General features: G+C 39.2%; 1 protein-coding gene and 1 non-coding gene across 3 annotated transcripts in view; one reads left to right on the top strand and one right to left on the bottom strand.

Annotated features, from left to right (window-relative positions):
- Positions 1–20,742, bottom strand: part of Baz2b (bromodomain adjacent to zinc finger domain 2B) — a 300,548-nt gene that overhangs the window by 198,886 nt on the left and 80,920 nt on the right. The window lies entirely within an intron of this gene.
- LOC125350921 lies at positions 6,949–7,052 on the top strand. Its single transcript, XR_007210832.1, has one exon. It is a non-coding gene; the product is annotated as a U6 spliceosomal RNA (small nuclear RNA).

Here is a 20,742-nt window from a genome sequence, read left to right as displayed (position 1 = left end):
TGTATCCGAGGCAGGCACTCTTGCCACTAGGCTATATCCCCAGCCCCGGAAGATTTTTTTTTTTAATGATGAAAGCAAGTGGGGGAGGGAAGGAGGAAGAAAAATGAGGAAGAGGGTAACAAGTATGACAAGAAATGTATATGTATTCACTACCTTAAGGATGTAACTTTAACTCCTCTGTACATCATTTTGACAATTTAAAAAATGTTTTAAAAATTAAACAAGTTAATATCTTAGCAAATTTGTGAAGAGAGAACTGAACTATACCCAGGTTGGCCAAGTGGGAAAGGACAGGCAGGCTTCAAGTTCAGGACATGCAAGCTAGTAATATTGGAGGCTGAATCTTAGACAGACAGTGAGGAAATAAAATATCATTCAAGAATTTTGTTTACCTATTAAAGTTGTTCAAAGAAGAGAGCGGGGGGCTGGGGATATGGCCTAGTGGCAAGAGTGCTTGCCTCCTATACATGAGGCCCTGGGTTCAATTCCCCAGCACCACATATACAGAAAATGGCCAGAAGGGGCGCTGTGGCTCAAGTGGCAGAGTGTTAACCTTGAGCAAAAAAAAAGAAGCCAGGGACAGTGCTCAGGCCCTGAGCCCAGGTCCCAGGATTGGCCAAAAAAAAAAAAAAGAGAGAGAGAGAGAGAGAGAGAGAGAGAGAGAGAGGTAATATTTAGTGATATTTTTTTTTAAGAAAGGTATTCTGGGGCTGGGGATATGGCCTAGTGGCAAGAGCGCTTGCCTCGTATACATGAGGCCCTGGGTTCAATTCCCCAGCACCACATATACAGAAAATGGCCAGAAGTGGCGCTGTGGCTCAAGCGGCAGAGTGCTAGCCTTGAGCAAAAAGAAGCCAGGGACAGTGCTCAGACCCTGAGTCCAAGCCCCAGGACTAGCCAAAAAAAAAAAAAAGAAAGGTATTCTGTAGGCATTGTGGAAGATGCAGCTAAAGGAGATGTTATGATTTCTTAGTTTTAGACATATAAGACCTTCCTTGTAGAATACAAATGCTAATGCTAATAGTAAATCTAAATTCCTACTTTAGTTTTAGGCTTCATATTTACATAAGCCTAAATGCTTTGTGTATTGTGTAACTAGAATATTTCAATGTATTTTTAGCAAGTCTTCAGTGACTTTTCTTTGTCTTTTTTAGTGCTGTTTGAACAGGACCAATCCATATATACTAGTAGTGTTTGGAGAACAACACAAGAAAAATAGTCTTGTTTAGGGGCTGGGGATATTGCCTAGTGGCAAGAGTGCTTGCCTCTTATACATGAGGCCCTGGGTTCAATTCCCCAGCAACACATATACAGAAAATGGCCAGAAGTGGCGCTGTGGCTCAAGTGGCAGAGTGCTAGCCTTGAGCAAAAAGAAGCCAGGGACAGTGCTCAAGCCTAGGACTGGCAAAAAAAAAAAAAAAAAGTCTTGTTTAATTTTTGTTTGGTTTTGGTTTTTTGCCAGTCCTGGGGCTTGAACTCAGGGCCTGAGCACTGTCCCTGGCTTCTTTTTGCTCAAGGCTAGCACTCTGCCACTTGAGCCACAGCGCCACTTCCGGAATCGAACCCAGGGCTTCATGTATACGAGACGAGCACTTTACCAATAAGCCATATTCCCAGCCCCTTGTTTAATTTTTTTCCAGTAATATACTTATAAGCTTGAAGTTAATAAACTGAAGATTCATTGGTAATGGTTTTAAAGTAACTTGGATGTAGAATTGTTGATTTGATAAGATCTATTCAGCAGACAACAAACAGAAGAAAATAAACAAGTTGGATCACAAAATGAAAGCCGATTTCTTTTTTGGAGGGTTTTCTGGGGTGCCAGGTAATTGAACCAAGGGCACATGCTATGCATTAGCTCTACTATGTAGATAAATCTTCAGCTCATGAAATACATATTTTCTAGGTTTGTTTTAAGAAGGTGTGTGTGTGTGCGCGCGCGCGCGTGCGCGCGTGCGTGTGCGTGTGTGTGTGTGTGTGTGTGTGTGTGTGTGTGCCCTGGGGCTTGAACTCAGGGTCTGGGTACTGTCCTTGAGCTTTTGTGCTAGAGGATAGCCCTCTATCACTTGAGCCACCACTCCATTTCTGGGATTTTGGTGCTTACTGGAAGAATCTCCTGGTCTTTCTTGCCTGGGCTGGCTTCGAACCACCATTCTATCCTCATTTCTCAGCTTCCTGAGTAGCAAGGAGTATAGGCATAAGCTACCAGCACCTGACAAGAAGAATCTCCTGGATCTCTTTTTGCTGTACTAAATGTAAAATTTCAATCATAGTACCATAATAACAAAGTTAATAATGGCAAATGAAAACAACTTAATGAAATTATAACAGGCCTTTAAGTTTAATATAAAATTTTAATGACAAAGTTGAAATAAATGTTATATAAATATAAGAACAATACTCTTCACCTTTAGTGTATGCAAAATGGCATTAAAACATTCAAATTTGGGTGGGAATATGGCCTAGTGGCAAGAGTGCTTTCGTTGTATACATGAAGCCCTGGGTTCGATTCCCCAGCACCACATATATACAAAAGACCAGAAGTGGCGCTGTGGCTCAAGAGGTAGAGTGCTAGCTAGCCTTGAGCAAAAAGAAGCCAGGGACAGTGCTCAGACCCTAAGTTCAAGCCCCAAGAGTGGCAAAAAAAAAAAAAAATCAAATTCTGCCTTTCTTCTTCTACTGAAGAAGTTTCAGCTGGGCACAACTGGCTCATACTTAAGAATCGTAGCTACTCAGAAGGCTGAGATCTAGAAGGCCAAGGTTTAAAGCCAATCCAGGAAGAAATGTCCCAAAGAATCTATCTCCAATTAACCAGGAAGTGTTAGAGGCATAGCTCAAGTGGCAAAGTGCCAGCCCAGCAGAGAGCATGAAGCCAGAGTCAATAATATTAGTGAAGTTTCTGATTTGTAACTTAACAGTGACTTTTAACCAAAATAATGGCATAGGTAAGCATGTAAAGAAAAAGGTTACTTTGTTTAAGCCAATTTTTAAGCAAACATCAGGCAGGAAGTCAGAAGTGACAAACCTATTGAGAAAACTAAAAAACTTGGTGAGAAAACTAAAAAACTTGGAAGCAAACTGGCTAGAGTTATTTAACACTGGAACAAAGTCTGATTCATACAGTGAGAAGAGGACTGTATTACTGTTGTAAAACTAATACATAAGAAATGTGTGGCTGACTTCATTAGATGATTTTGAGCATCAGAAAAATAAAGACTTTCATTTAAGCAGTAACTGACAATATATTAACCATTTTGTTAAGGACTCTTCTGGTATGATTAGATTTTAGACTATTGCTTCTGCCCATTACTCCTAAAATGTGCAGCAGCAACAATGACAAAAAAGCTTATCCAATGCAATTGAAGCTGGTAAGTAATTATGTAATCAAAACAGTTAAAATAGGAAATAAGAACAACTATATAAACATATATGTAAACATACAATAACATTTTCACATTCAGTTGTTGTGTTTTTAAGCTTTTTTTTTTCCTTATGTGTCTATGACACCAGTATTTTTGTTTGAGGATTCTGTAATTGAAGGTCAATGTCTTTATACCTCTGAAATAAAATTTCATATCAGATTCTTTAAAGTGAATTAAGAACTTACTTATAAAACTTTCTGAACAAAGAGTCCTTTGTACTTTTTATGATGTTTTCTGTTGGTGTTTTATAGATGTCTTACAACTATTTTAACAGCAACTTAATTGGAAAACTTGTTATCAAGTTTTCAGAAACATTTAATTTTTAAGGAAATAACCTTTAATTTTTAATTTATACACCACTTAATTTTAATATCAAACATTACTAGCATTCGATTTGAGAACAAATATGACTTCATAGGCTTGTAAATCAAATAAAGAAAAATGTAACTACAGATTAGAAAGAGAAAAACTATGCAACTGCTCCTGATTTTTGCTTTTGTACTATGTGTAGTGTTTATATAGTAGTCAAAGATTGCCAGACCAATCTATCTATGCCACAGGAGACAGTTGTCAGGCATCTCTAAAACTAAGAAAAATATGAAAATAAAAAATGTAATATTAACTTGTTTCTTCAAAGGCAAGGAACAGATTTAGCATAGTTTATCAGTCTATTAAAGACAATACACAAAAAACAAATGACCAAACAAAGACTTAAAAGCAGACTGAAACGATGACTCCAAAAAGGAAATCTAGAGTCTACATGAGTCTACATGCAAAAATCAAGGCTATATACACATCACAGAATTGAACAAAACAATGTCAATGTAACTGAAATAGACTACCTAATCTCATGTGATACAGTATAACTTTTAGTAATGGGATAATCAATGTCAACTTTACTGATTCTATTATTAATTGATCATATATGTTGAATAATTAAAAATCATAGGGGCTGGGGATATAGCCTAGTGGCAAGAGTGCCTGCCTCGGATACACGAGGCCCTAGGTTCGATTCCCCAGCACCACATATACAGAAAACGGCCAGAAGCCGCGCTGTGGCTCAAGTGGCAGAGTGCTAGCCTTGAGCGGGAAGAAGCCAGGGACAGTGCTCAGGCCCTGAGTCCAAGGCCCAGGACTGGCCAAAAAAAAAAAAAAATCATAGTCTTTGTTAACTTATGACTTATTTCAACAAAGTCTTCTCAATAAAGAAATTTTATAAAATAAATAGGTTTTATGAGAAAAGTAAAGATTTAGAAGTCATTAACATATAACTCTAAAAATAGTACAATAGTTAAGATGATCCTTCTTAGTATAAAACCAAACCATGAACACCCATGGGATTCATTCAATGTAGGGTGTCACTGGTTCATGTTATTCAATCCCAGGAGATCGACTGTTAGGCACTGTATGCATCACATATATATGCAAGGTATCAAGATGAAAAAGAATAAATTCCAAACTATATAGATGCCCACAGAGCTGTACTCATTTGGTCAGTATCTCAGAACCCTGATTTATAAGCCATATTTGTTATCTTAAATTAGTTATAAAAAAAAATAAAGGGTTTTGTGGGCTGGGCATATGGCCTAGTGGCAAGAGCGTTTGCTTAGTATACATGAAGCCCAGGGTTCCATTCTCCAGCACCACATATATAGAAAATGGCCAGAAGTGACGCTGTGGCTCAAGTGGCAGAGTGCTAGCCTTGAGCAAAAAGAAACCAGGGACAGTGCTCAGGCCCTGAGTCTAAGGCCCAGAACTGGCTAAATAAAATAAATAAGTAAATAATAAATAAATAAATGGTTTTAAATGTTCCTTTTAAAAAATCATGCTGGGCACTGGTGGTACATTGCATGTAATGCTATCTACTCAGAAGGCCGAGAGCTAAGGAGACTGCAGTTTGGAGACAGCCTGGGAACAACAACAAAGCCATAAGCAGTGGTGTGGCTCAAATGTAAAACATTAGCCTTAATCACACAAGGCCAGTGCCCAGGCCCTACATTCAAGTCCCAGGACAGGAACAACAACAAACTCTTGGCTGGTTCCTGTGCCTCAGACCTATAATCCTATAATCCGAGCAACATAGGAAACTGATAATTTAGGATACTAATTTGAAGCCAACCTGAGCAGAAAAACACACAAACTCTCATCTTCCATTAACCAGAAAACACCAGAATTGGAGGCATGGCCCAAGCAGTTCTTGGGGTTTTTTTTGTTGCCAGTCCTGGGGTGTGGACTCAGGGCCTGAGCACTGTCTGGCTTCTTTTTTTTTTTTTTTTTTTTGCTCAAGGCTAGCACTCTGCCACTTGAGCCACAGCACCGCTTCTGGCTGTTTTCCATATATGTGGTGCTGGGGAATCGAACCCAGAGCTTCATGTATACGAGTCAAGCACTCTTGCCACTAGGCCATATTCCCAGCCCCTGGCATGGCCCAAGTAGTAAACACCAGGCATTTGGGAAAAACTTGAGTACTAACCATACGTGTAAAGCTAAGTTCAAGAACTAGTATTGGAACAAAGAAAAAAAATCATGGATGGTCAGGAATTCTACAAGAAGCCAATTTAAACCCAAAGCACTAATAAAATATTTTATTATTCTCAAATAATTATTAAGAAAGAAAATAAGTTTGAACATAAGTAAGACCCACTGTGTCATCTCCAGCACAGCAGTGAGAGGGCGATTTTTTAATAAATAAATTACTATTTTTTTAAAAATTAACTTAATTTCATATTGTTTTCAATGCCTTCTTCCCAGAGTATAAATCTATAGCTCTTCTCCAGTTTGCTGAATAGTATCTATGAAAAAAAAGTCTACAGGGGGCTTACTGAAATAATACCAATCTCATTCCCTAAAAGAATATATCATAAATAAATGGGAAGCACATTGTTAACACTTGGAAGAGTAACAGTAGAGAACACTTCTACATTTAACTATTTACCAGAATTCCCTAATAGCATTCTATTCTTTTTTTTTTGCCAGTTCTGGGCCTTGGACTCAGGGCCTGAGCACTGTCCCTGGCTTCTTTTTGCTCAAGGCTAGCACTCTGCCACTTGAGCCACAGCGCCACTTCTGGCCGTTTTCTATATATGTGGTGCTGGGGAATCGAACCTAGGGTTTCATGTAAACCAGGCAAGCACTCTTGGCCACTAGGCCATATTCCAGCCCCCTAATAGCATTCTAGACAAACAAACAATTCTGGAGTAAATAAAAGTTATGTTCCAGGCATTTTTTTGCTTTGCAGCTTCCTTATTCCCACAAAACAGGGGCCTATAATGGGACATGGCAACTGCAGGTGAAGAGTTAAAATTACAATACTTATTAACTTCAGTGGCTAGGCTGTACTGCTAGTTCCCTAGTATTCTATTTCTATGGCAACAAAAGTAGGATCAGGAAAATAGATGCAAACAATTTAGGAGAACAGCTAAGTGGGGAGAGTCAATATATTGAATGTTATTTAAGCAATTTAATTTGGAAAACTACACTAAAAGACAGAAAAGGAACTGAAGTTTATTTAGTCCTAAAGAAAAAAGTGCTGACTTCAGCAGTATATCAATTAAAACTGAAAAGATACCCAGAAGACTAACATGGCCTCTACACAAGGATGCCAATGACATGAAAACTTCAAAAATTTTTAAAAGGCACTGAATAAAGGAGGATAACCCAGACATCCCATTATATTTTCCTTAAATTTTTTTGCCAGTCCTAGGCCATGAGCTCAGGGCCTGAGCACTGTCCCTGGCTTCTTTTTGCTCAAGGCTAGCACTCTGCCACTTGAGCCACAGCGTCACTTCTGGCCGTTTTCTGTATATGTGGTGCTGGGGAATTGAACCCAGGGCCTCATGCATACGAGGCAAGCACTCTTGCCACTAGGCCATATCCCCAGCCCCTTTCCTTAATTTTTTTAAAAAAGTTTGAGAATCAAGTATAGAACCTTGAACACATGACTCCATATCCTGATGCTCCTTAAATTTTCAAAGAAATGTACTTCAATTTTATAACTTTTTTCAACTTTGGTTACACTCTTACTATGGGTGAGGTAAAAACAAACCAAAACTCAGAAATCATCAAGTTATCACTTTATAGCAAATTATCACAATACTAGTAGTGAAGCTTTTAAACATTAGCTGGGCATCAGTGGCTCACATCTATAATTCCAGCTACTCAGGAGGCTGAGATGTGAGGATCTTGGTTTGCAGTCAGCCTGGGCAGGAAAGTCCATGACACTGTTATTTCCAGTTAACCACCAAAAAGCAGTAAGTGGAGCTGTAGCTCAAGTGATAGAGCACTAACATTGAGCAAAAAAGTTCAGGAACCACACCCAGACCCTGTAGCCCTGAGTTCAAGTGCCAGACTGGCAGAAAATTATATATTCTACTGTACTTCAAAATTTTATAGATTCTATTTCATACTTTGACTCTCTTTGAAGTGTTTGATTCTAATATGGTCTTTTAAGCCAAGCAAGCAAGTACTTCTAAGAAGTAAAGTAGGTCTAATGCAGAATAAACAGGTAAGAAAGGGAAATTAGGGGGCTGGGAATATGGCCTAGCGGTAGAGTGCTTGCCCTGTATACATGCCCTGTATACATGCCCTGGGTTCAATTCCTCAGCACCACATATATAGAAAAAGCTAGAAGTGGCTCAACTGGCAGCACGGTAGCCTTGAACAAAAAGAAGCCAGGGACAGTGCTCAGGCCCTGAATTCAAGCCCCAGGCATGGCAAAAAAAAGGGGCGGGGGTTATATTTTTAACACATATCTAAAGGGCCAGACTCAAAATAAAGAGGTAAATTGAGAAAAGGAAATTAAGCTCCTCTCCCTCCACCTCACCACCACACCAACTTTTGGATTGTAAATTACAAGGAGACATAGTGGTAAACTCAATGGGTAGAAACAGAAAGATTAGGGAAAAGGAAACCATGAAATTTGCCATTGTTCTGGAGTTTGGTATAGGGCTAGATACATCTTCGTATTTTAAAATAATAAACAACATCCATTGCTAATTCCACTCACCCAGAACCACTGTCTAAAGATTAGAGGTTGCTAGAAGGCATAGACCACCCAACACAAAAAGTATAAAGGTTACAGAGACCACAAAGTTGAGACTTCAACTCCCATTTCATCCATGTGGAATAGAAAACGTTTCTCCCAACTTTCTCCTGTCATGCTAGATTAAATCCTCATTAAATTTTCCCTTTGTAAGTCTTTCCTTTTTGTGAGGCACTCTGAAATAATTTTCACAATTAGATCTCAAAGATCTGTGATTTTGAGTGAAAACTGGGAAGCTGAGGGAACTCCACATTCATTTCCAGGTAAGATGAAAAAATGGATGTTTCCTCCACATTAAAGGAAGTGTCACTGTAACAGAGGAGAGACCATTTCCTAGGGAGAGAAAGAAGAGCAATGAAAACAAAAACAGAGGTGAACATAAAACTAGTAACAGATAAATAGAATAGTGACACGTGGGGCTGGGACTGTGGCCTAGTAGTAGAGTGTTTTGCCTGGCATGCATGAAGCCCTAGGTTTGATTCCTCAGCACCACATATACAGGAAAAGCCGGAAGTGTGCTGTGGCTCAAGTGGTAGAGTGCTAGTCTTGAGCAAAAAGAAGCCAGGGACAGTGCTCAGGCCCTGAGTATGAGTCCCAAGATTGGCAAGAAAAAAAATAAAAGTAGAAGGAAGTAAGGAACTATCTGAAGCTCTAATTCCAGCTCCTCAGGGGAGGGTGTCTGGAAGCTGGAAATACAAGCTAAGCCAGGGAGCCCTACTAACAGCACATTAGAAGTTCTACCCACTAGAGAAGCCTGCAGCCTCACAGCCTTGAACCCAGTGGAACAATCTGGAATGACAATGACTCCTCCTGCATCACAGGCTAGCACTGAAGAAAAACACTGTATACATCCACACACACACACCTTGTAGTACTATAGCCAGGTGCCATCTTGAGGAGGAGCCCATTGCTTAAGGTTGAACTTATTTTAGGGACTCAAAAAAAAACAATCCCAAGTCAGATAGCCTAGAGATACCCTGGCAAGGTGTCTAAATGGAAGATGGCTATGGAGACAGCCATGAAGAGAAGAAAGCTCACACATGGAGCCACTGGTAAGTTTTAGAAGCTGGACTGTGAAATGAGCAGTGTCTTGTGGCCCTGCTCTCTGTTGCAAAGAAGAAACCTCAAGAGTTCAAATGCTCACTGTCCAGAGCAGCCTTCCTGCAAGGCAGGATTTCCTGCTGGGCAAGATGGAGACCTGAGCCCAAGTTTGGTAGTTTAATCAACTGTGGAAGCCTTCTCCACAGGACGGTGTACTTTTGTGGAATCTGTAAGCAGAGAGCAGGAGTGCTTGGATCTTCAGATACCCTCCTCCAGTGCAGAACACAGGCATCCCCAACTCTGACATACTCCTCAGGGGGATATGTCATCGGGGGAGGGGGGAGAGAAACACATCTCAGAGTTGACCCCATCTTGGTACACAAATGGGGGGCGGGGAGACAATTGTTCTTCCAACAGGCCATAAAACTCCTTGTGCCCAGAAGTTCCCAGTTTCCAAAGGATAAGCTTCTAAAGTGAACAGCACTGACACTAAGGACATAGCCTTGACTAGAGCACCCTAGGCCCCCATAATGAACCTACTTGTACTGTGGGAGCAGGGAGGAACATTTCGTTCTAGTATCAGAGGAACTAGAAAGAAGCTTCAAGCTTTCTTTTTTTTTTTTTTTAAACATATTTTAAGTTTTTTGTTGTTTTGTTTTTTGCCAGTCCTGGGGCTTGAACTCAGGACCTGAGCATTGTCCCTGGCTTCTTTTTGCTCAAGGCTAGCACTCTATTACTTGAGCCACAGCGCCATTTCTGGCTTTTTCTATGTATGTGGTGCTGAGGAATCAAACCCAGGGCTCCATATATGTGAGGCAAGCACTCAACCACTAGGCCATATTCCCAGCCCTTCAGTATGTTTTTGTTTAACTATTTTAATCATTCATTTTTATTCTTCTTACCTTTAACCATTATTTATTTGCCTTTGTTTATAATGAGATCTTACTATATCTTGTCTTCCTTTTTTCCTTCTTATTTTGTGAAGGAAGGGCTAGATCCTTAAGCCATACCCCTTGTGTATTTTTTTTAATACTCTCTGAAAGAGTTTTTCATTGTGGTGGTGCTAGGGTTTGTACTAAGGGCCCCACACTTGGTAGACAGGCACCACATAAACAACCAACCCCATCACCATCTCAAGCTCTGTTTTGCATTTAGTTACTTTTCAGGTAATGTCTCCTGTTCTTGCCAAAAGCTGAACTCGGACATTAATCCCACTATCAACATCTGTGATAAAAACCATGCACCATCACACTTGGCTCTTTCGTAGTGATGAGTTAGCTTTCTGCCCAATACCAACATCCTCTAGATCCTCCTGGTAGATGAGATTACATGTATGAGCCATCACATCCTGCTCAAGTACAATTTAAGTAGTTAAGACTATACTAGGAACAATGACAACAGAAGTAAGTCCAGTTCATTTATTATTACCCAACAGGGAAAGTCCAGTTTATTTTTCAGGAGTAAAAATTAGCTTTGTCCCAAAAGAGAGGTGCTTTTGAGCTTCTTGAACTGCTGGCCTCCTAACAATTTAGATATTCGATTTCTTGTTGAGGAACCCATAGAACTTTCATTTTAGGGAGATGGTAACTTGTATTTGTCATACTGAACATTAATAACTAAGAAGTATTTCAAGGCTTACACATTGATTCATCAAAAGACAAGTATAATGTTTATTAACAAATATCTTCATGTTGTTGTGAAAGCAGTTTTACCCTAAATATCCTCTTAGAACAAACCAGTAACTTAAAGTAAGATGTCTACTTGTTCTAGAATATAAAAGGCAATAATGATGAACCTAACCTGTGGAGTAAATTTTATTTGGCTTGATTTTTGTTTTACAGCCCACTCAGGAAAGAGACATTTTACATTTTGGAAAATTTCATATAAAGTTGATTGGCATAAGTGCCTAGTTAGCTCAGTCCCATAAAGTTAATAGGCTTGTTTCCTTAGAGAACCGATTAATGACAACATCTTTAATATGAGAGATTCTATACCTTATGGAATGTGTCTAAATAGTGGAAATTCTATGCCCTACGAGAATAATTTTCTGTGCTTTTTCTTGATTTAACTGTATCTTTCATTATCTAAAGAAAATAGATAAATATGGTTGTGTGATAATCTAAGCAACTAGAGGCAAAAAAATGGCTTGAGGCCAGTAATTCAAGACCAGCCTGACCAGCATCATGAGCTATCTTCACAAAACAGATCCCTCCTCACTAAAAACAGATGTTACCTTCCAGATGCAACAACTATTGTTTCTTAGGCACCTGAGATTTTGTTATTCAAGCCTCAAGTACCAGGTGACAACACTGTATACTACATTCCCCAGATCAGATCCTAAATACAGAGAAAAGCTTTCAAAATGGAAACTTTATACTGAACTAAGATTTCCTAGAATGCCTCAGTAAAAGAAAAGATTTGTTCTTTCACCTCATAAAAATAGAGGAGCAGATGGGTGCTGGTGGCTCACAGCTGTAATCCTAGCTACTCAGGAGGCAGAGAATCATGGCTCAAAGACAGCCCAGGCAGGAAAATCTGTGAGACACTTATCTCCAATTAACCACTAGAAAACCACAAGTGGAGCTGTATCTCAAAGTGGTAGAGCACTGGCCTTGAACAAAAGAGCTCAGGGACAGGGCTGGGGATATGACCTAGTGGCAAGAGCGCTTGCCTCACATACAGGAAGCCCTGGGTTCGATTCCCCAATACCACATATACAGAAAATGGCCAGAAGTGGTGCTGTGACTCAAGTGGCAGAGTGCTAGCCTTGAGCAAAAAGAAGCCAGGCACAGTGTTCAGGCCCTGAGTCCAAGGCCCAGGACTGGCAAAAAAAAAAAAAAAAAAAAAAAGAGCTCAGGGACAGAGACAGACTCTGAGTTCAAGCCCTAAAACAAACCCAAAAAAGGATGGGGGCTGGGAATATGGCTTAGAGGTACAGTGCTTGCCTAGTATGTATGAAGCCCTGGGTTCGATTCCTCAGCACCACATAAACAGAAAAGCCAGAAACAGTTCTGTGGCTCAAGTGGCAGAAGCTAGGGACAGTGCTCAGGCCCTGAGTTCAAGCCCCAGGACTGGCAAAAAAAGAAAAGAAAGAAAAAAGAGGAGCTAGAAAGCTTCTCTATTTTGTGTATCATTCTGGGTAAGCATTGCAGGGAACAAGTTGTCCAGTCAAAAGAAGCAGCCTGTCCTACGTGGCATGCCATTAATAGTAAATTTTAGAATGTCTCTGGGAATGTGTCAATAACCCAAATATCCATTTTAAAATTTTTACACAGAAGAAAAACTGGTCAAAACCCAAAACTTTAAAGAAACAATTATGAACTATGTGCCAGTAGAGAATTTTATACTGTTCATCCTACAGGAAGGTACGCAAAGATATGTAGAAAACAGATAGCTTCTGTTTTACTCTGATGTTTTCTAAACGCTATCTTACAAGCTTTAGACCAAGAATTTATGTCTTTAATAAATAGATGGAAAGGAACTATACCAAATTCTTCAAACTATTAACATTAAAAAATAGATATAAAAATAAAAGATATATAGCCTCTTAAGGTAATACCTAAAAACATTCACACCAAATTTGCACTAAACCAGGATACCCAAGGCCATTTTTACAGAAGCAGAAATATTTACAGAAGCAACCTCCTAACCCAAGTACTACATGTAGTCAAATGAACATTTAATTAAAATACTATTCATACTGCTTTAATGTTCCACTTTCATAAGCAACCAATAGCCACAATAATTTAGAAAACTATGCTTTTGTTATTCAGAAAATGCTGATTCTTGCTAACTCTCAAAATTTATATATTTTTAAGAAAAATCTTTTCATAGTAACAAATATTTGCATGGATTAATAACAATGCCTTCCCCTTTCACTAAGATATAAGCAGACAAATCAAGTGAACAACCAGATTTTACCTGTCATATCTTATTTGAAAACGAGGCTCATTTAAACAGGTATGACAAGTTACTTTTAAGAAACTAATGTTGACTTTACAAGCCCCACAAAGAAAACTGGCCCAGTGTCTGGGTTGAAGAAGCCAAGCCCTACAGCACATGAAAAGCAAGGTCAATTTCCTGACATGTCCTAAACCTGGAGAAATTTGAGGGCTATTTTTAAATATTTTTAAATCTAAGAGGCACACTGATGCTAGGCAAGCATTTTACCCCTTAGCCACACCTTGAGCTCCTGAGAGACATCCAAGGGATTTATCGTGAGTAGTGTCTGGCAGTGTCCCAGGTTTACTTTCCCAGCCTAGAAAAAGTGCACAGGTGGTTTTTAAATTTCCTACCTGAGATGCCTAACTTTAGTAGTTGCTACAACAGTGTATATACCCTATATAAACAAAAATAAACTGAAAGAGACCTCATAGCTAATTAACCTTTGTTGAATCTATGTCATAAATCAGTATACCTGATAGTGAAACCAGTCTTTTGGGACGTCAAGAAAAAACTAAGATAATCACGGGGCTGGCTGCCTAGCAAGCATGAGGCCCTGAATTCAAATCACAGTACCCATACCTCATACAAGGAAAGCAAACTTCTCAAATCCAGTGGCAGTATAAATTGGCACAATCTCTTTGGTTTTTGTTTCTTTATTTACTTAATTTCTATTTTATTTTTGAGATAGGCGTTCACCATGCAGCCATTGCTTAAGCTACAGCTAGCAATGTCTGTCTCAACTTTATACAAACTGAGGAATATTGTGAATATGTAAGAAAAATCTTTAAAATATCATTTGTCCCCAAAGTCCAACAAATGGAACAAAAAAAGACCATACTAGTAAGGAAATGTTATCATCAAAGAAGCCAAGGAAAATACTAATACTATGAGCAAGATTTGACATGCCCTTAGAATGCAAGGTGCAGACAGACTTAAGGAAACAAGTGAGGATACTCTCAAATGTCTTATATGTACTCTGTAGAATAGCTTTAAGAGCACGAAAGGATTATAGAGAAGTAGAGATTACATGGTAGAAGTCATGTTCACATGGCAGGGCTACTACCGTTTGTGTTCATTTTTATTTTTCTTAGTATGTCATTAGTGTTGAAAAGGAGTCAAGCTCCCCTTTTACCCCCAACAAATGGGACTACAGGTGTAGTCCTATGATGTTTATCAGAAGCCACAATGTGAATGCCACAGGAAACACATGAATCAAAGTACAACTGAAGGCCATTCTCTCCCCACCTCCATTCTCCGGAGTACCAGGATCTCCCAGAAACCACAAAAGTTCTATAATAAGAAGTTAACTCATATGTGAAACAACAGGAGTCAATACAGCAAAGCTGAAGGAGAGAACAGCCCAACTGTAATCTTTTATCCAGTTCACTTTGCCACTCACTCCAAATATTAAAATAATTAACATCTAGTACGAGTCACAGAACAAACAGAAAATGTGACAAATGGTTTGAGAATGTAGCTTGGTTATAGACTGAGGTCCTGTTTCTATCCAAAGCACAAAAACCAAAATGGAACAAAACAAAAATCCCTAAACAACACAGGAAAATAGAAATGTTCATGAAGCATTTTATTGTTGCCAATGCCATGATTAAAGTTTATCTTCCTTTCCTGAAGTAGATGAATACTTGCTTAACAAGAATCTTCTTTAAAATACACACAACACACTCAAGGTCATATCATAAATAAAGATGAAGTATTAGAAAAATTTCCAAAGTCAAGAAAAAAATAAGGGTGTCTAACGCAACACTGTTTTTCAAGTACTGGCAACTTAATTTTATCTTTTACATATAAAAATAAAGTTACATAGCCAGGCACTGGTGGCTCAGGCTTGTAGTTCTAGTTACTCAGGAGGCTGAGATCTGAGGATCGTAGTTCAGAGCCAGCCCAGGCAGAAAAATGTGAGACTTTTATCTCCAATTAACCATGAGAAAACCAGAAGTTAAGTTGTGGCTTAAAGTGGTAGAATGCTAATCCTGAGCAAAAAAGCTTGAGACGGCACCCAGGCCCTGAGTTCCAGCCCCACAACTGACAATAATAGCAACAACAATAATAAATAAATAAAAGTAAAGTTACAAACACTGAAATGAGCACATCAAAATGATCTGTGTTTGCACAACACACAATTTAGTATTTGTAAAGCCTGGGAAAAACTACCAGAAAGAGTAATTGCTGAGTAACTTTAACCAATAGCTTCAATTACTCGATGATTTTAGAAAAACTGAACAATCATTTAGAGGAGAAAATATTGACAAATTTCTTTCACTGACACAGATTTTATCTATGATAAAGATAAAGCAAGACTGCTACTCAGGAATTTGAAGGGGGGCAGGGAGATGCTTGAACTAATGATCAGTACTGGCAACATAGTATACACACTCTCAAAATAAATTAAAAAACAAAACAGAAAGAAAAAAATGGGGATTGATGGCTTACACCTGAAATCCTAGCTACTTAAAAGGCTGAGCTCTAAGGATTACAGTTCTAAGACGGCCTGGGCAGGAAAGTCTGTGAGACTCTTTTCTCCAATCAATTACCAAAACGGAAGCAGAATTGTGGTTCAAATGGTAGAATGCTAGCCTTGAGCAAAATAAGCTCATAGACAATGCCTAGGCTCTGAGTTCAAGCCCCCAAAATAACACCAAAAACAAAACAAAACAAAAAAGATGGGGGGCTGGGGATATGGCCTAGTGGCAAGAGAGCTTGCCTCGTATACATGAGGCCCTGGGTTCGATTCCCCAGCACCACATATACAGAAAACGGCCAGAAGTGGCGCTGTGGCTCAAGTGGCAGAGTGCTAGCCTTGAGCAAAAGGAAGCCAGGGACAGTGCTCAGGCCCTGAGTCCAAGGCCCAGGACTGGCCAAAAAAAAAAAAAAAAAAAAAAAAAGATGGGTACCAGTATCACACTGTTATCCTAAATATTCAGGAGACTGAGATCTGAAAATCTTGCTTCACAACCAGCCCAGGCAGGAAAGTCCATGCAACTCTTATCTCCAATTAATCACTTACTAAAACAACCACAACCACCTCAAACTCAGGGACAGTGCTGAGGCACTGAGTTTAAGGCCTAGGACAAGCAGAGATAGAGATAGAGATGAGAGAGAGAAAGAGAGAGAGAGAAAGAAAGAGAAAGAAAGCAAAACACAGCTAAGAGCCATAATAGCACAGCAGTTTTGTTGTTTGTCTCATAGTTCCAAGAAATCTAACCCCGGGATCTACACTAGTGCATACATGCTGGTATTCTATATACACATATTTCTTCCTATTTTGAAAACAATCTGGGGGTAAAAATATTTCACCACACACATCAGATATAGGAAGGAAGAACAAAAAATTAATAAAGTTGGGCCCAGTGGCTCATGCCTGTAATCCTAGCTACTGAGGAGGCTGAGATCGAAGGATCAAGGTTCAAAGCCAGCCCAGGCAGGAAAGTCCATGAGATTCTCATCTCCAATTAACCACCGGAAAACCAGAAGTGGCACGGTGGCTCAAATGTTAAGAGTGCTAGCCTTGAGCTGAAGAGCTCAGGGTCATCACCCAGGCCCAGAGTTCAAGACCCATTACTGACCAAAAAAGAAGAAAAGAAAGTAATAAAGAGGAAAGCAAAATCTAGTGTGGTATGCTGGAGCTTACTTGTAATGGTTCACAAGAGTCAATAGTTAAATTTTCAAAAACTTTTTAACCTACTGGACTAGCTCCTGGTTCACACCTGTAATCCTAGCTACTTAGGAGGTTTTGGTTTGTTTGGTGTTTTTTTTTTGCCAGTCCTGGGCCTTGAACTCAGGGCGTGAGCACTGTCCCTGGATTCTTTTTGCTCAAGGCTAGCACTCTGCCACATGAGCCACAGCGCCACTTCTGGCCGTTTTCTGTATATGTGGTGCTGGGGAGTTGAACCCAGGACCTCTTGTATACAAGGCAAGCACTCTCGCCACTAGGCCATATCCCCAGCCCCTACTTAGGAGGTTAAGAGCCAGAAGATTAAGGTTTGAGGCCAGCCCTGGCAGTGAAGTCTTCAAGATATTCATCTCCAAAATAACCAGCAAAAAGACCAGAAAAAAAAGATGGACAAGCTGGCTACAAAATGAGAGAAGATTTTTGCCTGCTATATATCTGACAAGAGCCTAATAAGCAGCATATACAAGTATATATATAAACCTCCAAAGTTTCAGTAACCTAATTACTAAATGGGTAAAGGAGCTAAATAAAACTTCTCAGAATATGAAGTAAAAATGGCAAATAAACTCATGAAGAAATGTTTTACATCCTTTACATCCATAAAAGAAAATGAAAATCAAAACAACACTATGATTCCATCTCACTCCCATTAGAATGGTTATCATCAAGAATAAAAAAAATGGGCACCAGTGGCCAATGGCAAACCCCTGTAATCTTAGTCTGAGATACAGCTGGAAGCCTTCAAGGCAGGAAAGTGTGTGACTCATATCCTATTAACTAGCAAAAAGGACTGGAAGGGGAGCTGTAACTCAAGTGGTAGAGTGCTAGCCTTGAGCGAAAATCTCAGGGACCGCACTGGCCCTGAGATCAAGCCCTGGGAAACTCGAAGATGAAAACACACACACAGTAATACAAGAATACAAACAACAACAAATGTTGCCAAGGGTATGGGGGAAAGGAACCCTTTTATGAATGTAAATTATTGCAACCACTATGCAAGTCAGAATGGAGTCCTCCAAAAAAAAAAATAGAATTATCCTATGATCTAGTGACACCATTCTTAGGCATTTCACTAAAAGATTGCAAGCCTGGGGGCTGGGGATATGGCCTAGTGGCAAGAGTGCTCGCCCCGTATACATGAAGCCCTGGGTTCGATTCCACAGCACCACATATACAGGAAACAGCCAGAAGAGGCGCTGTGGCTCAAGTGGCAGAGTGCTAGCCTTGAGCAAAAAGAAGCCAGGGACAGTGCTCAGGCCCTGAGACCAAGCCCCAGGACTGGCAAAAAAAAAAGAAGATTGCAAGCCTGGATATAATATGTGCATACTTACATTGATTGCTGCACTATCCACCTTAGTCAAGTTAACAGCCTATGAGTGTATCCAAAAAAGTGATATGTAATATACAGTATATTTTATATCTATAATGAGCCTGGAACTCACTTTTTACAACTTCACATAGAATCCTTAAATAATATCCTTTCATCCATTATCTTTGAGTCACCTCTCCCTATTTCAGGAAATCAAGCCAAGGGCCTTCCACAAATTACACACACACTACCACTAAACTACAACCCCAGCTCTAACCTCCTCCCATCCCAATTCTTCTTTTAATACAAAACTCATAATTCGGGCCAGTGGCTCAAATGGTAGAGTACCTGCGTAGCCAATTATGAAGTCATAAATCCAAACCAAACTTAACAGCTAGCTCTTCAGTAGGTCAGTAGGAAATACAGACTTCAGCTTAATGATAGAGCCAACACTTAGCATAAACAAGGGCATGGGTTCAACCCCTGTTATCACAAAATTTAAAAAAAAAACTTTTACAAAGCATAAAAGGAAGAAACAAAAATTACAGACAGGATTTTGAAAAAGGGGGAGGAAAAAGAGGAAGAGTGATAGAGGGGATGAATATATTGTATACATAAATGAACATGTCAAATGTAACCTCCTTCTACAACTAATTAATGCCAGCAAAAAATGTTTTAAAAAATTAGACAAGGAACATATGAAAAATCAAGGGGTAATAAAAGGCCACTCAGTGATCCGAGTAAGTTATGTTCCCAATATATTTAGATCATGCTGTTTCCTATCTACCAGTTTTCAAAAAACAATGGGGTATCATTAACTCAGAAACACATACACATCAATGAACTCAAATGAGAATGAAAAAGGCTAGGCTAGCTAGGTATGATTATTTGTCTGTGTACACTATAATATAGTGGGAAGAAATTAAAATATAGATGAGGTGTTTGGAAGTATAACTCAACAGTAGACCCATACCTAGCATACACCAGGACCTGTATTCAATCTCTAGCACCAAAATAAGAAAGTAGTACTGGTTATAGTGTACACTTGTAATCTCATCTACCTGTGAAGAACTGAAGTTGGAAGCCAAATAAGCAAAGCAAAACAACAAGCGCAAAATAAAAATAAAAGGAGTGGGAGTATAGCTCAAGTGGCAGAACTACTACTACCTGCCATGTTCAAGGTCCTGGGTTTGGTCTTCAACACCACCAAATTTTTTTTTTTGCCAATCCTAGGGCTTGGACTCAGGGCCTGAGCACTGTCCCTGGCTTCTTTTTGCTCAAGGCTAGCACTCTGCCACTTGAGCCACCGCACCACTTCTGGCCATTTTCTATATATGTGGTGCTGGGGAATTGAACCCAGGGCTTCATGTATGGGAGGCAAGCACTCTTGCCACTAGGCCATATTCCTAGCCCACCACCAAAAATTTTTAAAAAGTAAATAAACAGTAAGTGTTTGTCTCTAACTCATCATAAATAAACAAATGAGAGTTTGCTAATTCATCATGACACTATGTGATGTATTAGAGTCCCTAATCGGTGGTAAGCCATAGTCAATTATTCTAGTTCTCACTTTCATTATCTGAAGCAGTAACAGATGTTCAACTGCACAAAGTTATCGTGATTATGAGACAGAAATGAATATATGGTGATACAAGGTGCTACCTTCCCAAACCAGCCCAATTCTAACAGTTATGTCTTCATATTTATCCTACTGAGTATTTATAATGATACTAGTTGGTCATTACCACCTTACACTGCAATTTTTTTCAATAAGTCATTTGTCTTTCTTACACTAACCTCCTTATTACATACACTTAACAGATTTGCTTCCAAATTTATCACTCAAACAAATTTTAGGAAGGTAGGTTTCCTCATATTTGTTGTTGTTGTTGCAGGTTGGTATTCTAAACAAAAAAAATCTATTTCCCTCAGGGTTCCAGTCAAATTCCACCATTTCCTTTAACACTTTTAATTACAAAGCAATTTTTTAAAAAACATGTTGGGTATAATGAAATATCACATTGCCTTATATTCTTGGGGAAGGGTGGGTGCTCTAGTCAGCAGGAAAATATGGCAAATATTATCCTTGACATGGCACTACATCAGAGACCACAATATTGTCTTTCAGTATGTCGAACATAGTCATTTTCAGTGCTGTCATTGAAGTAGGTATTATTTTTGTATTTGGGCCCCAAATATTCATGGCTAGTGGATATTTAGAAAACATATTTGTTTAGGTGCATGAAAGCCATATATATATATACATATATACATATATACATATATACATAAT

Source organism: Perognathus longimembris, chromosome 4, assembly GCF_023159225.1.
Source record: "Perognathus longimembris pacificus isolate PPM17 chromosome 4, ASM2315922v1, whole genome shotgun sequence".
NCBI classification, from domain to species: Eukaryota; Metazoa; Chordata; class Mammalia; order Rodentia; family Heteromyidae; genus Perognathus; species Perognathus longimembris.
This window is presented reverse-complemented; position numbering and strand designations above follow the sequence as displayed.